The 14,875-nt window shown below is 65.5% G+C and overlaps 1 long non-coding RNA gene across 2 annotated transcripts in view; it reads left to right on the top strand.

The window, feature by feature from the left end:
- LOC119250123 (uncharacterized) overlaps positions 1-14,875 on the top strand; it is a 47,463-nt gene that overhangs the window by 22,919 nt on the left and 9,669 nt on the right. For both annotated transcript variants that reach the window (XR_005126230.2, XR_005126231.2), the window contains exon 3: positions 2,761-2,814. This is a non-coding gene — a long non-coding RNA (uncharacterized LOC119250123). The remainder of the gene's footprint in view (positions 1-2,760; positions 2,815-14,875) is intronic.

The following is a 14,875-nucleotide window of genomic DNA, read 5'->3' as shown; positions in this document are numbered from 1 at the left end:
TTGTCCAGTGTCCCTGAAACTCTTCAAAGGGTGCTTGTCTTTGCTCTAGAATGGCAAGGAACATTTTTTTTCCCCAAGAAGTAAAACAGGACTAAGACAAAAAACATCTGGTGTCTGTTACTTTTATAATAAATGGAAAATAGGTTATCTTTGTTTTACACTGACCCACAGAATGACAAAAATCAAGATTTTATATTTTTGATAGGAAAGTTTCTATTGCTGCAAAAAGTTTCAAAATTGTTGCACTGTCGTAAGTCACAAAGATAGGATTTAGTTAAAAAGTAAATTTGTTTTTTTCCATCCTTCCTCCCTCCCTCTATCCCTCCCATGTCCTCCTTCCTTGTCTCTTCTCCTTCCTTCCTACCCTTGACTGCCTTTCACTTGCGTGAGGACACGTTATCCATCTCCACATGGAAGACTGCCTGGGCGTTTCCCCTCTTCCTTCCTGAGGGAACCCCGATTACGTTGAATAATATAGTAACTCTAGGGAACATCTCACAGTTGGCTCCAAGTGCACGAGTCCATTCCCTTACCAGGGGTGGGTCAAGGAGAAAATGTATGACCCGGTGTTGGCCAGCGTGTGTGAGAGGAATTCTGCTGGTGCTACTTGGAAAGAAAGGGGTAAGAATAGGCTTTTTGCTTCTCTCTCCCTTTTTCGGTTGTGACTATTGGGCTGTCCCATGACGCCTGCAACTGGGGCAGCCGTCCTTCCACATCCCAGGGTGCTCCCTTGGCCCAGAGCCAGTGATAGCAGAGAAGAGGACAGAAAGAGCCTGGGATTGGAGCAGTCCCAGCCTTCTCGAGCATTCCTAAGTAAACTAGAATTTTCCTAATGGTTGAAGTCAGGTGTTTCTGTGACTTGTAGCCACAAAAGCATTTCCCTGTACACCTGGGCTCTAAAATCAAGTGGAAAGCTCTACTACATTAAATAGAAAAGTAGTCGTGTTAATTATGATGACAGAATATGATCAAAGAGCTTTGGCTGCACCCAAGACTGATAGTTGCACTGCTGGAAGGGGCTGGGGAGAGCGCCCCATTCTGCCTCCCGGGAGGAGGAGAGGGTGTGGTGAGGCATCTGTGGTCACTGCTAAATCAGCCTGAGCAAGTTTTTTTTAATTTTTTTAAAGATTTCTTTATGCGTACAAGAACTGGGGTACAGGCCAGAATTCTGGGGGGTGAGAGGATTCACCAGAGACAGCGGGGAACAGAACAGGCAGACTGACTGAAACACAGTGCTGAGGCGAGCAGCGGGGAGGCAGGAGAGGTCTGCCGCGCCATGTGGGCTGCTCCCTGGCCGGGATGGAGCTCGCGCTGCAGAGGCTACGGACAGCCTCACAGCTTGCGTGTTAACCCCTCGCGCCCGCAGGGAGGCCCTGAGCAAGTTTTTAAATCCAAGTAGACCCGTTTTGCTGTTTTGGTGGCTTCCTGGCGTTTCCGCGGGCGTATTTTTGGAGAAGACAGGCCTATTTGCCTCCGTTAGAGCTTGATGTTCCAACCTGTCGCCGCGGGCCTGCGCAGTGGGCGTGGCCGCCCCCACCTGCGCGCCCCACCTGCCGCACCTGCATGCGCCCCCTGACCACGCATGCGCGCAGTGCAGTCGCGGCGGCGGCGCCCCCGCCGGCTTCCCGGACCTTGGGGGGCGTGGGGGTGCGGGGACCCGGTCTCTCTAGACGCAGCGGGAGTCCTCGTCCGTGCGGTTACCGGGGTCGCCTCGGGCCGGCAGGGGAGGAGCGAGCCGGGCGGGGGGCGGGGCCGTCGTGGCGGGGCCGGGCTGCGCGTCCTTTGAACAGACACCCCCGCGGCGGCCGCGGACTCGACGCGAGGGGGGAGGTGCGGGCCGCGGGCGAGAGGAGGGCGGCGTCCCCCCAGGTCCAGTGCGCAGACACGGTGGGGGCCGTGTCGGCGGCTTCGCTGTGGGAGGAGTCACCCCAAACCCCCTGGCTTCGGGCAGCGCCCTGCTCCTGCGTCTGCCGGCCACGGGGGGACGGCGGGGTCCCCAGCGCCTCCCGGCAGCGTCTGGGCCGAGCTCGCCCGCGGCTCCGGCCAGGAGCCCCCCGCGCCCCCGACGCGGCCAGGCCTGACGGGCCCACGGAGCTGCGGGCGGGGCCGGCGGGGCCCGAGGCGGGGCGGGGGACACGCCGGAGCGCGGGGGGCGGGCCGCGTCCCCGGAGCCGCCCACGCCGCGGGGTCCCGGGAGACGGCGGGGGGCGCGGAGGGGCGGGGTCTGCGGCCGCCCCAGGTCGTGGTTTGCGCGCTGGGAACCCCGGGGCGTCTGAGGGAGGAAGGGGCTCCCCTGTTTCAGGCTCTGGCCGGGCGGCCCCGCTGGGCCCATCGCAGCCTCCCCGGAACTGGGGCGACGTCTGGGGAGTGTTGGGGTTTGTTTTTGCGGGAGGGGGGGGGCGTGTCGCGTCCTCGCGGGCTGCGGCTCGGGCTCCGGAGGGAGGCGGGTAAGTGGACCCGAGAAGCGGGGCCCCCCCATCCGCTGACGCCCTGCGGGCCGCGGCCGCTCGCGGGGTCACAGTCTCCGGGAGGCCCCGCATCGCCGGGGTGTCGCGAGGCCCCCTCCTGCCGCTCGGGTGTGCTGGGGCGCGGCGCGGCCGGCAGGGGCTGTGCGGGGAGGTGAGGGGCGGACACGAGGACACCCGGGCCCCGCGCCCCTCCCAGCCTGGAGCTCGCGGGGGGGGGAGGGGCGCAGCAGGGGAGGGCGCGGCCGAGCACGCCGGCCGCCCGGTCACTCACGGCCTCTCTCTGTGCCCCCAGACCTGCCTGCTCCGGACGCGCGTTCCCCCAGGCCCCGGGCCCGAGGACTCCCAGGTAAGGGGGCGCCCGCGCCCTCCCCTCCGCAGACGCCCCGCCCCGGGAACCCCGCCCCGTCTGCCCAGGAGGCCCCCACGGGACAGGACGCCGGCTCGGGTCCCCGGGGCTGATGCAGCGGCCTCTTGGTCCCCGCAGCCCTCGCGCACGAGGCCTCGGCCCAGTAGCCCCCCCCCCAGCCCCTCATCTCTGCACCCGGCCGTCCCCTCCCCCGCCCCTCCAACCCCGACCTCGTGCTCCCCGCGCCCCCACCCGTGTGGACCCAGGTGGTCCCTCAGCCGTCCCCCCGCGCCCCCCACAGTGCGCCCTTGCTGACCGTGGGGAGGCGCCGCCGAGCACGTCCTCAAGACGGTCTTGGGGGCACAAGCCCTGGGCGTGAGGGGTCGGGCTGCCCGCAGGCGCGTGTCCAACCCCTGCCCCGCGCAGGCGCCCCCGCCTCTCGCTGGACCCGGCTCTGATGTTCGAGTCACAAAGGGACTTGGGGCGGGGAAAGGCCGGCCCGGGGGTGCGGACGGACATGACTCCATGGGCTTGTTCTGGCTGGGGCCTCCTGGAGAGGCCAGAGGCAGGGCCGGGGGGGGGGGGGCGGGGGGTTGGCGGGGGGTGGGTGACGGGGGGTCTCCTTGGCGCTGCAACCGCGGCCTTTGCTGCAGGAGGGCCGCGGGGGGTCCGGGCAGCGAGGGGTGTCCTGCCTGCTGCGTCCACGGCCCCTCGTGGCCTCCTGTGCGCGCGGGGGGCTCGGGGTCAGAGGGGAGCCGAGGTGGCTCGGGTGAGGTGGAGGGAGAGTGTCGGGGGGCGAGCGGCCCCAGTGCACCCCACCCCGCACGGGAGGGCGCGGCAGGGCCAGTGCCTGCTGTGAGGTTGGGTCCCCAGCTCCGTCCCCCCGGCCCCTCCCGAGGCGCAGCCACCCCCTGCGGGCGGCCTCCTTCCAAGAAGTGGGGGGATCTGCGGCCGTCCCAGGCGGGTGGGTTCTTCGTGGGTTCAGGCAGCGGGAAGAGAATGTCGGAGCCGGCGTCACCCCGCAGGTCAGGGACAGAGGCCCGCAGGGAGTCCCTGCGCTCTGCGCCGCGCCCTCTCGTGGCCGCCCTGTGTCCCCGTCCCTGGGCCCAGGCCCGCCCCGCCCCGCCCCACCCCACCCCACCCTGGGCTCCACCACCCGCCGCACCTCCCCCCTCACCCCCACCCCTTGCTGCCTGCATGCGGGGGTGGCCCCGAGGCCAGCGGCGTGAAAGCTGGTGCCCTCTCCTCCTGCGGGGAGCTGAGCCCCACCCGGCCCCGGCTCCCAGTGACAGCCACAGGGACAGGCCGTCGGGTCACAGGAGCTCAAGCGCGGTTCCTGCCCCGCGTTACTGGGGAGAGGCTTCCTGCGGAGAGCAGGACACAGGGTTGAGAGTGGGGAAGCTGGGCAGCCTCGGGTGGAGGAGGGCCCGAAGCAGAGACAGGGGACATTGCGGGGAGCTTTTGGGGTGGGATGGAGGGATTTGGGGCTACTGGGGTCCATAAAGGGCAAGAAGCCCGTGCACTCCCCGGGGAGAGGCGGGAGCCAGACGCAGCTCAGGAGAGGGTTCGGTGGAGAAACTTGGGGTCAGAACGGCCTCTAGCCTGGCGAGCCTTGCTAGTGGGGAACACGCGGAGCCGCCTCTTAGGGACAGTCTTCCCTTCCCTCTGCCAGGGCGCGGGAGATGGAGTGACCCTCGGCCCCCCAGGCAGCGTGGTGTAGCAGGACCGTGTGGCCGCGCCCTGTGCGGGGCACCCGGGACACAGCTTGTGTATCTGTCACCAGGTCGCGTCCTCCTAATCTTGCAACAGCTCGGCACACGTGCTGAGCCATCCCTGCGCCTAATCCTCATCCTGCAAGCAGCCCCCCTCAGCCGTTGTCACCCCCTCTTCTGTCTCAGGGCTTCCTGGAGTGCCCCAGAGTGCCCCAGCAGATGGCCATCGTCCTGGTGGAGCACAGCACTACCGCCACTGAGGGTTCTGGGCGTCCGTGAGGAAGTGACTGGGCCAGCTGAAGGACAGGCCACTGAGGCTGACCATGTGCCCTCCTAACACCTGTTGGGACATATCTTTTGTTGCATTTGTTTTGGTGAGGCTTTGCACCCATGTCCCTGAACGAAGTCATCATCTATGCAAACGTTTTCTATCCTTCTTGGTGGGTGGACAGTGCTAGTAGCTTCCTGACCTGTGTCCTTGGGGCGTAGGATACTTCTCCACATACTGAACTGCCGTCTTGTTTCTGGAGGAGTCTCGTTTCTGTCGAGTTTGGGGTCGTGGCTGAGGACTCACTTATCTGCTTGTAGAGTCTGTTCCTTGACATTTGGAAAGAGGCCGCTGCTGAGGGATCATGTCCTGGAGCAAAGGAGGGCCCACTCCTGGCTCCAGTGCACCTGTTGTAGTTTTTTATTCATCCTGATGATGGATTTTGTTGCTAGAAAATCCTGCCACTCAGCCGTTCCCATGTTTGCCTTAATTTATGTTACCCTTCCCTTTTTGGGTCATTTGTAAGGGAGCAGTTTACGCTTGCTTTTTGCAAAGAAACAGCATCACGATGGATTTATATGCATTTCCCTCCAGTTTGTGCAATGTGTTTCCCATTATTAGGTCTTGGGTTTGAAAAATTTGTTTCTACTCCTTGTGTCAATGTTGGGGTTGACTCCTTTGTGTTCTCTGACAAATTATGCAGTGCTAGAACCAGCTTCAGCAGCTTCCTGAAGTTGGATGCCTGGTGTTTTTTATGTCCCACCATCCTGTTTCTAAAGCGCAATGACTGGACTGAATCAAAAAGTCATTTTCTTTGATTCTGGCCTTGTGAAGGGAATGTGGCCTCTTTGCTGCGGTCTGTGTGCATCATGACCAGTGGGTGTGTGTGTGTCGCAGACATTTGAGGGTGATTTTTATGTTAGATCCCAAACGTATCACAAAAGGTGCGTGGATGATTATTTTTCTATTTTTTGCTCTGAGCTGTGACTGGAGATGGAAATAAAGCGTCGTTCTGCCGAGAATATGGGATTCACGGAAAAAACCCCAAATGGTAAAAGTGAGTCCCTGGCCTTTTCCTGATAAATGCTGGAAAAATGAGCACATACAGGTTTGAAATGTGGGATCTAAAGGAAAAGGACACAAATCTGAGCAGGGCATCCAGTTGCATCCCACCCTGTCACCCCTACCTGAACAGGCCATCTGGTCAACCCAGCTGAATGCCTGCCATGGTGGGTGTGCCAGCCAACTGGTCAACCACACCAGACCACATACCACCATCCTTGGCCCCCCCAGAAACCCAGGGAGGAAGAGGACTTGTAAGTTCCAGTAGAACCCCACACACCAGGCCATCTGCACAACCCAGACCACACACAACAACCACTGGGTGTTTTCCCCCAACAGGATACTTACATAACCCAGATGGGGCATTCCAGCCCCTACTGGGGGACAAGTTGGATGCAGGACTGACTCAAGGCCCCTGGTTCCCCTTTTATCATTTTAGCACCACACCCCCCCAAAACGGGGTATTTTACAAGCCAAAGACACCTGTGGTCATCAGGATCAACCAGGGGATCAAGGCCCCAATCACTATTGAGGCAGCCCCACAGAGAGGAGCTGAGGGCCCCCCACTTAACTAGTCACAGCTGAGGAACAGAGCCCCCAAGGGCTTTGGGTACAAGGCCTGGCCTAGCCATAGCTCCAGGGCAATAGTTCTATATATATGCACTTGTAACTAAACACCATGTGGCCACAGGGCTCACCCTAACAGCACAGAGCTTCTCTTAAAGTGTATTATATAGGCTGCAGCTCAGACCCCCAAATCAGGTTGGGGGCTACAGGAGCCATTAGGATTACCTGTTGAATAAAAATGGCACCTTTATAAGGTGCCATTGGAGATGCAAAGGCATGGAGAGAAGCTACCACCCCTTATAAAAGAGCCCAGGGCCCCCACCCACCCCTCAACATGGGCAGGGCAACCCTATAACAACTGCAATAAGGCTATATAGCTTAAACACACTTTTCCAGGGGCAGTGGAACAACCCTGGAATACACAGCAACAGGAGACAGCCATGAGCTGGCTGGGGGCAAGCCCCAGCATCAGCCCACACATGTGCCCTCCCTCTTGTGAAGGCAGCAGCACCAACCGCACAGGTAGAGCAAGGCTCAGCCACACCCCATGGATGGCCAGACTCTCAAGGCAATTGGGCATGAAGTTAGCCCCAGCACCTGTGGGCATTTGCCTGCCATGCCCCACCCCACTATGTTGACTTTGAACCACTCATCCAAGCTATAGCCCTCACAGCAGGAAAGATGCCACCCCAGGGGCCCTTAGTAACAGTACTCAACCAGCACATGCCATCTTGGGGGCTTAGCACTTCCACCTATTTACCAAACAGCCAACTGCTTGGGTAACAGCCTTTGGCAGTTCAGGCACTGCCCACCCAACTCAGGAAGGCTACAAACCTCAGTGATGGGGCACTGACCCCATCAGGCAAAAGTCACTATGAGCTGGGTCTCCACCTGCCCACCAGGGGCACCCCAACTACAGGGCCCAGCAGGAGGGCTCCACTCCAGAACTAACCCCACAGAACATAAATACCAGCTCCTGGTGGCAAACAGCACCATGTGGGGACATGGGTACTACTGCCAACACCCAGAACACTATCTCTGACACTTTCAGGCAATCCAGGGACAGCTAACTCTAGGTCCCAATGGGCCACCACCCATTACTAACCTTGGCTGGATATACTATAATGGACCCCCATGGGGCTATGGTGGCCTGGGCACTGCCCAGGGGCAGGTACTCTAGAGGCCCCACCAGGCCCACCAGGCCTCTTACACACTGCAGTTGGGCACCATGGCTCACCATTTCTCTAGCATCTCCTCCAGCAACACCACACAAAGGCTGCTGCAGCCCCAAAAGCCCAGGTGGCTCAAAGCACTGGCTCTTTGCAAAGTAAATGCTTCAAGGTAGCAGGATACCCCACTGAGGGAACCAAGGCAGTATTCACAAGGCTATACCAGCTGGCAGCCACAGATCTGAGAGCTAAGAAGACTGACCCCAACCCAGGGGCCACCTACAACCTGACTGCTTAGTGAACATCAGCCACGAAACACAAGGGCCTTTTCACTGCATCCCAGGTGGGTAGTAGCCTTGGGCAGGAGCCTGGTGGTGGTCAGAGTAGCACAGTGCTGGCCAGAGAAGACCAAGACAAGATGGGCTATAGGCTTTGAGGGCCCAACTCTGAGGCCATAAATGCACAGCAGGATCAGCTCATTACACTGGCAACTGCATGACTGACCATCCAAGAGGAGGACAAGCTCCCTAAGAAGCCACACCACTGGTATAGTTGTGGGCACTCAGTCAACCCCAACTTGGTCTGAGGCCAGCACCATAGCAGGGGGCCCACCCACTGCCATGGTGCTATTTTCACAATATCAGAAGAGTAAGGCACATTGGGGGGTCAGAGCCCAAGCAATACATAGGAACACAAAAAAGGAGAAAGTTCTGACCCATTGGGGCACTCAGCACAGACAGCTCCACAGAAAACATGCACCCATCAGGACACCTGCCTTCTCCCAGCCCCACTGTGCCAAATTCACAGCATGGGGAGTAGTCACCAGCATTTGGTGGTGCAAGGCTTGAGCCAGTAGCAGCCTGAGGCTTGGAGGATTTTCACCACAGCCACTTACACATGAGCACACTGTGGGCACCGGGTATCCCTCACAGGAAAGACTAGTGCAGGGCACAGAGCACACCATACAGGTGGGGGAGTGGTAGGTGTCATTCCAGTCTTGAAACAAGGATTCCCACCCCATTCAAACTGCTCCCACCACCAGTTCCCAGGTGGGGGCATGCATTGTGGGCCCACAGTTTGCATCTTGCATGAAAGTGTAACTACACTTATAACGTCTTGTGGAGTCTGCGGGACACTCACAGTCCTGCCGGGCAAGCACCCTGCTCACCAGCACAGCTAAGTGCTCCAAAACGGATACGCCTTATTGCGAAACTTTGCGGTTTTGCAGCGTGAGCACAAACATATCACGATTCTTGATGCTCCTTGACACACGCTCATCCCGCTATTAAGTAGAGGCATTGCCCGCGGGGAGCCCTGTGCAGTAACAGGCTTTGTTTACACCGCGGGCTGGTGTTGCTGCAGCGCGACGTGCGATGTTTTAAGGCGCCGCAATAGGCGCCCGCGCCCACGCCAGGAAGCGCAGACGTGGGTGAGGGAACACCCGGGCTCCGGCTGAGAAAAGGAGCTCCTGATACTCTGGTGGCAGAAAGCGCCGATTTTGGGCCAGAAATACCTCGGCGCCCAGGGGCGGGGTCGAGCCGCAGGTCCCCGCGGGCCCCTGGAGCGGCGGCCCGGCCCCCGGCCCCCCGGGCGACCCCTTTCCCGCCGCCGCCCCGGGGCTTCTGGTCGACCTCGGGCGCGGGGAGGGGCTGGGGCCCCGCGGGGCCGTCCAGTCTCGGCTCTCCCCGCGCCGGGGGCGCTGCCGTCCCGGCTCCCCGCCGCGGCCCTCCCCGAGGGGGCTCCGGCCCGACCCGCCGGAGACCCGCGTCCTGCGGCTCCGGCCCCGGGACCCCGGCTTAAGGCCACGGCGCCGGCCCCCGACACCCGGCCTTTCCGCGGGCTTCGGCGCGCAGCTCGCAACCCGCGGGTCTCGCCCCGGCCCCCCGCGACCCCGGCGCTCGGCCCCCCGCGACCGCCCCTGCCTCGGGGTCTCGACCCGGCTCAGCTTCCCCGGCCCCGCCCGCGGCTCCGGCTTGGCGACTCGGCCGCTCTCAGCCCCCTCACCCGCGGCTGCTGTCCCGGCGCCGGCTCCAGACACCCAGGCTCGGGGCCCCTGCCCGACCCCCGGGGCACCGATCCCGCTTCATTCGCGGCCCCCGACCCCGCAGCTCCTGCCGGAGACTTGGGGCGAACAGCAGCGGCACCTCCGACCTCCGGGCACGGCAGCGGCTGGAGCGGCCTGGACCCCGGTCGTCCCTCGCACCCCCGGGGCTCCCTCCCCCGGAGCGGGGCGCGGCAGTCGGGCTGACAGAGATGCACCCCCGGGCGCGAGGCAGCCGCTGCCTCCCTCGGGACCTGGCCGGCAGATGCGCGCCCCGCGCTGGGCCGGTCCCGCGGGCTGCGGGGGTCTCGGACGCGCTGCGTTTGTACCGGGCGCGCTGGGCGGCCCAGGCGGGCTGCGGGGGTCCCGCGCGTGGGGCCCCGGCGGGCTGCGGGGCGCTGGTCGACCCGCGCAGGGCGCAGCCCCCACCCTTTCATGCGAGCGCGCTGACCGCCTCCCCGTAAACCTGCGCCCACAATCCCCCGGCGTCGGGCGCCGCGCGCACAGCCCGCCCGACCGGCCCGTCCCGCCCGCGCGCCCCGGCCTCCCGGAACCGCGCGCCGGGCGCCGCCGCCAAATCCGCCCCCTTCGCGGGTGGGCGTGCGGGCGGCAGGCGCCGTCTACGCGGCCGCCAGGGGGCGCCCACGCCCCCCCACCTCGCCCGGCCGGCTCCGCCTCGCGCGCGGCTCTGGCGGGGAGGCCGCGCTCCCGGGGAGACGCCGAGACCCGGCGGCCGAGGCGAGGCGGGGGGTCGGCGCGCACCAGCACGAGCCCCGCAAGGACGCGGGACACGACCCAATGGCCCGGCCCTGGGAAGCGGGGGCGGAGGCGGCGTGGTGTTCCTTCCCCGTGGCCGGAATTGGGGGCGGGTGTCCGGTGCCCGGCTGGGGGCGCAGGGGTTGCCCCGAGGTCAGGCCTCCTGCCGGGCGGCCGCCGGCAGTGGCCTCGGGCCCTCCGCTGGGGTCGCTCCGCCTGCGCGGCCCCCTTCGCGCGCCTCTGGGAACAGGGCCGCCCTCCAAGCCCTGCGCTCCCGCCGGCGTCCCCTGGGCTCTGCTTATTCGGGGGATGCCAGGACCCCCCTCTGACGCCCGGCTTCGCAGCGGCGCGCAGGGTCCCGGGGCGGCCCCGGGGCGGGACGGCTCCTCCGGGCCCTCCCAGCGGGCTCAGGAGGACCTACTGGGTGCCAATGGCCGGGCGCAGGAAAGAAACGGAACTCTTGCCTTCTGACTTGGAGAAACCCCAGGGCTAGTGCTGTGGATGCTCACCGTGCGTCCCTTCACCCCAGGACTCATTCTTCCTGAGGGCCCACTGTGTGCTGAAGCCCGACATCCAGAGTACAGGGGAGATTCAGACCCCACAATTCCTGACCTGCTGGGCACCAGGGCCAGGCCAGGGCTTTCCCCACTTACTCATTTCCCCTGATGTTTTCTGGGGACCTACTGTGTGCCAGGGCCAGTGCCGGCGATGCCAGACCAGAAGCAAAAAGTCCGACAGTCCCTGGTTCCTTCGCAGAACCGAGCTGAGCTGAGAGGCCTCCCAGGTCTGGGCTCTCCTCCTCCAGTTATACACCCGCAGATCACTTGTGCTTAACTTATTTTCAAAGAAATCATGTTTTTCAAACTTTTGGGGTTGGAACAAAGAAACTTGAGGATGGCTTGGACAAGGATATGAAGAGATCACTCCGTTGGGATGATGCTGCAGCTGTTTAGGAGATGATTTTGCTTAGACACGCAAGCGAAGGTATTTACCAGTGAAGCGAGGTCAGATCTTATAACGTATTCCAAAATAAATTTGGAAACAGACGTTTCCATGACCTATTTCAAAAGCAGTTTTCTATTGTAGAGCTTAGTAAACTCTTGTTTTTTTTTGGTGTTGTTTAAAATTTCAAGGGTGTTGGATTAGGGAATGCACCATGCTTTATACTTTTCGGTATACTTGGAAAATCTTCTTGTTTTTCTTTTAAACGTGGGGTTTTTGTGCAAACCTGTTGTCCTAGGCACAGGGCAATTCGTCAGTCGACATTGTGCCCAAACTGTGGGCACCTCGGGGTACGCCTTGTGTAGGGTGTAAAAGGATGAATGGAATCCCCAGGGGTGCCTTGTGTAGGGTGTAAAAGGATGAATGGAATCCCCAGGGGCCCACCCCGTGTGGGGGCGCATTCAGGCAAATGAGCGAATATTCGCTTACCGGAAATAGGACAAAGGCAGCCAGGGACCACAGACAATGGTGCCTGGGGGTCCCCTAGGAGGACTCTGGGGGGACTTGGTGCCCCTGGGGGGATTTGGCGCCCCTGGGGGGGGTACTCGGTGCCTCTGGGGGGGACTTAGTACCTGGTGGGGGTTCGGTGCCGGGGGAGGGGTGACTGGTTTGATTGCACAAGTTGCCCACCACGGGGCCGTGAGTGGTGAGACAATGTTGGGGTTCTGCTGTGATTATGGCTCCGAGGGAGGCCGCGGCGGACCTGCGCCCAGTACTGCGGCGGCGGGGCGCCCCGAAGGCAGAGGCTCCTGGAAGGGGGGTCCTTTGGTGTGCGGTGCCGGCCCCGTGCCTCCAGGGCTCCCCGACCCCGCGGCCGCGCCGTCTCCGCCCTCAGCCCGTGGGAGGCGCGGCGCGGCCAGTCTCTCCGCTGCAGAGTCCGGCGGGGCCACAGCCCGTGCGTCCTGCTCCCGGCGGCTCCGCCGCAGTCTCGGTTCCGGACCTGCAGGGCAGAAAAGGGAAACCCGAGCCGGCGCCCTTTGTCTCGGGTGCCCATTGTCGTGGGGAGCTGGCGGAGCGGGGTCGCGCTCAGGTCAGGGGGCGCCAGGCTGGGGTCGGGCTGGGAGGCGAGCGGGGCCCAGGCCGGGGCAGAGGCGCGGTGGCCACGCGGGCGAGGGTCAGATGGCGCAGGGGCTCGGGCGCTGAGGGCGCGGGCCGGGTGTGGGGGCCCCTCGTGCTGGGGGCCTCGCGCCCTCGGGTTGCACCCCTCTCCCGGGGGCGCAGCGGGCGTCGGGGAGAGGACGGACGGACGGGCGGGCAGGGGAGGGAAGGGGCCGACGCGGGGGTCGCCCCGCCTTTGCACCGCGAAGGAACAGACGCGCACTCAGCGCAGCCGCGCCGTCCCCGTCCCGGTCCCGGTCCCGCTCCGGGGTCTTTGGGCGGCCTCCGCCGGGCGCGGCGAGTTCGGGCCGCTTCTCCTCGGCCCCAGACCCCAGTCCCGCCGCGGCGCGGGAGGGCGACACATCATGGAGGCTCCCGCGCCGGGAACTACAACTCCCAGAAGGCGCCGCGCCGCCGAGACTACAACTCCCAGAATCCCCAGGCGGGCTGGGGGCGGGGCGTGCCCGCGGGGGCGGGGCCGGCGCGCGGACCAGAGAGGCGGAGGCGCCGGCCCCAGGTCACGCAGCGGCCCGCGGCGCCCTCAGCCCACAGGCGCCCCCGCGCGCCCCCAGCTGCGCGTCCAGCCCTCGCCGGTCGCTCGCGGGCTCGGCCGATTCCCCGCAAACGTCGGGGGCTCCCCAGTGCGAACACGGGTGACGCCGACAGACCCGCCCGCGCCCCTCACGCCTGTAGCGCCGCCGGCGGGCCCCGAGGGGGCAGAACAGGGGGCGCGGGGTCTCCGGGGAAGGAGCCCCAGGGGAGCCCGGGAACCGTCTCAGCGCCCGCCGCCCCCGCCTTCCCGCGCCCGCCGCGGGGCCTGTCCGGGGCCGGGCGGCGCCTCCGGAGCTGGCGCGCGGGGAGCGGGGCGTCTGCGCCGGGGATCGTCTCCCCGGAGCCCCGGGGTCCCCGCGGGCCTCCCCTGACGGCACGAGCCCACCGGCGGCCGGGGTCGCCCCTCGGGGACGGGCTGACGGGCACGAGCGCACTGGGGGCCGGAGCCCGAGCAAGCGCGGGACCCCGGCTCCGGAGGCGCAGGAGGGGGAGGAGGGCGGGGAGGGCCCGGCGGGACCCCCCAGGCTGGGGAGGGAGGGCGGGGAAGGGCGCGGGCGCGCGGGCTCTCGGCACAGTCGCCAAGTCATGTTGGGGTGCGGAGGGGCGCAGGGGCTGATAAACTGCGCAGCTCGCGCCCCAGACGCGCCGAGGGCGGGCGGGTCGGGCTCCCGGGCCGGGCGGGCGCTGCATCGGACGAAGGAGCAGCCTCGGCCGAGCTTTCCGGGGCCAGAACGGGGTGGGGGTGGGGGGTGCTCGTCGGCCCCGAGCCCGGAAGGCAGGGGAGCCCCTCCCCGGAGACCCGCCCTGGCGCGGGGTCCTGGACGCCGAGGCCCGCGCTGGGCAGGACGCGCTCCGGACCCCCGAGTCCGGCGCCCGCCCGCGGGCTCCCCAGGGCCGGCCCGCGCTGTCCGGAGACGGGGCGTCGGGGCGCGAGCGGGGTCTAGCGCCTGGGAAAGGGAAGGGGGTGTCGAGGGCCCCAGACAGACGCCGGGCGGGACGCGCATGAGCCGGGGCGCCGCGGGGTCGGGAGCCCGAGGCCGGGTCCGGGCGGCGCCGGCGGCGTTTCCGGGGACGGAGGGGCCGCGGGGACCCGGTCGGGGCCGCCGCATTTAGGGCCGCGCGGGGGAGTCGGCGGCTGCCCCGCCCGCGCCCGCCCTCAGCTCCGCCGGGCCGTCCCCCGCGCCCTGGTCCCGCCGCCCCCGGCTCGGTCTGCGCGGGGCCGGGACAGCGGCGGCGAGGACGGGGCTGCGGGGACGCCGGGGACCGTGGGGGGGCCCCGCTCCGCCCCACTTTCCTTCGGGCTTCAACGGCCGAGCCGCTGGCCGCAGCCCCCAGCCCGCTCTCCCGCCGGCGGGGGGGGGGTCCCCAGGGCGCCCGGAGCGCGAGAGCCCGCGGGGAGGCCCCGTCACTGCGGCTCCGCGACCCTCCCGGGGCGGAGGCTGAAGCGGAGCCGCGGGCGGGGCCGGCCCGGAGGGACCCCGTTGTCACGGGTGCAGGTGACCCTGGGGCTCATCTCCTGCCCGGGGGTGGGGAGCGCCTGCACCCCGCCTCTGTGGGGCCCCCACGGGAAAGGAACCCGCGCCGGGTGTGCGGCTGGAGCAGGAGAGGGGGGGGGAAGCAGCCACCACATCCCCCCGCCACCCCCGTGTCCCCCCCTTTCCCCATCCCCCCTCGCCGAGGCTCCCCCAGGCCGACAGGCCCCGGCGCGCCCCTCTCCTCCCTTGGGCAGCGCTTCCCGGCGGTGCTCACCGTGTCTGGCGGGGCGGGAGGGGCTGCTGCTTCCTCCTCGGGCCGCGGACTCTCTGGCCGGGCGGGCGGGCGGGGCCGGCGGGAA

Source organism: Talpa occidentalis, unplaced genomic scaffold (genome assembly GCF_014898055.3).
Source record: "Talpa occidentalis isolate TD23 unplaced genomic scaffold, MPIMG_talOcc4v2.1 talOcc4.17, whole genome shotgun sequence".
Taxonomy (NCBI): Eukaryota; Metazoa; Chordata; class Mammalia; order Eulipotyphla; family Talpidae; genus Talpa; species Talpa occidentalis.
The sequence above is the reverse complement of the archived record's forward strand: the minus strand, read 5'-3'. Positions and strand labels throughout refer to the sequence as shown.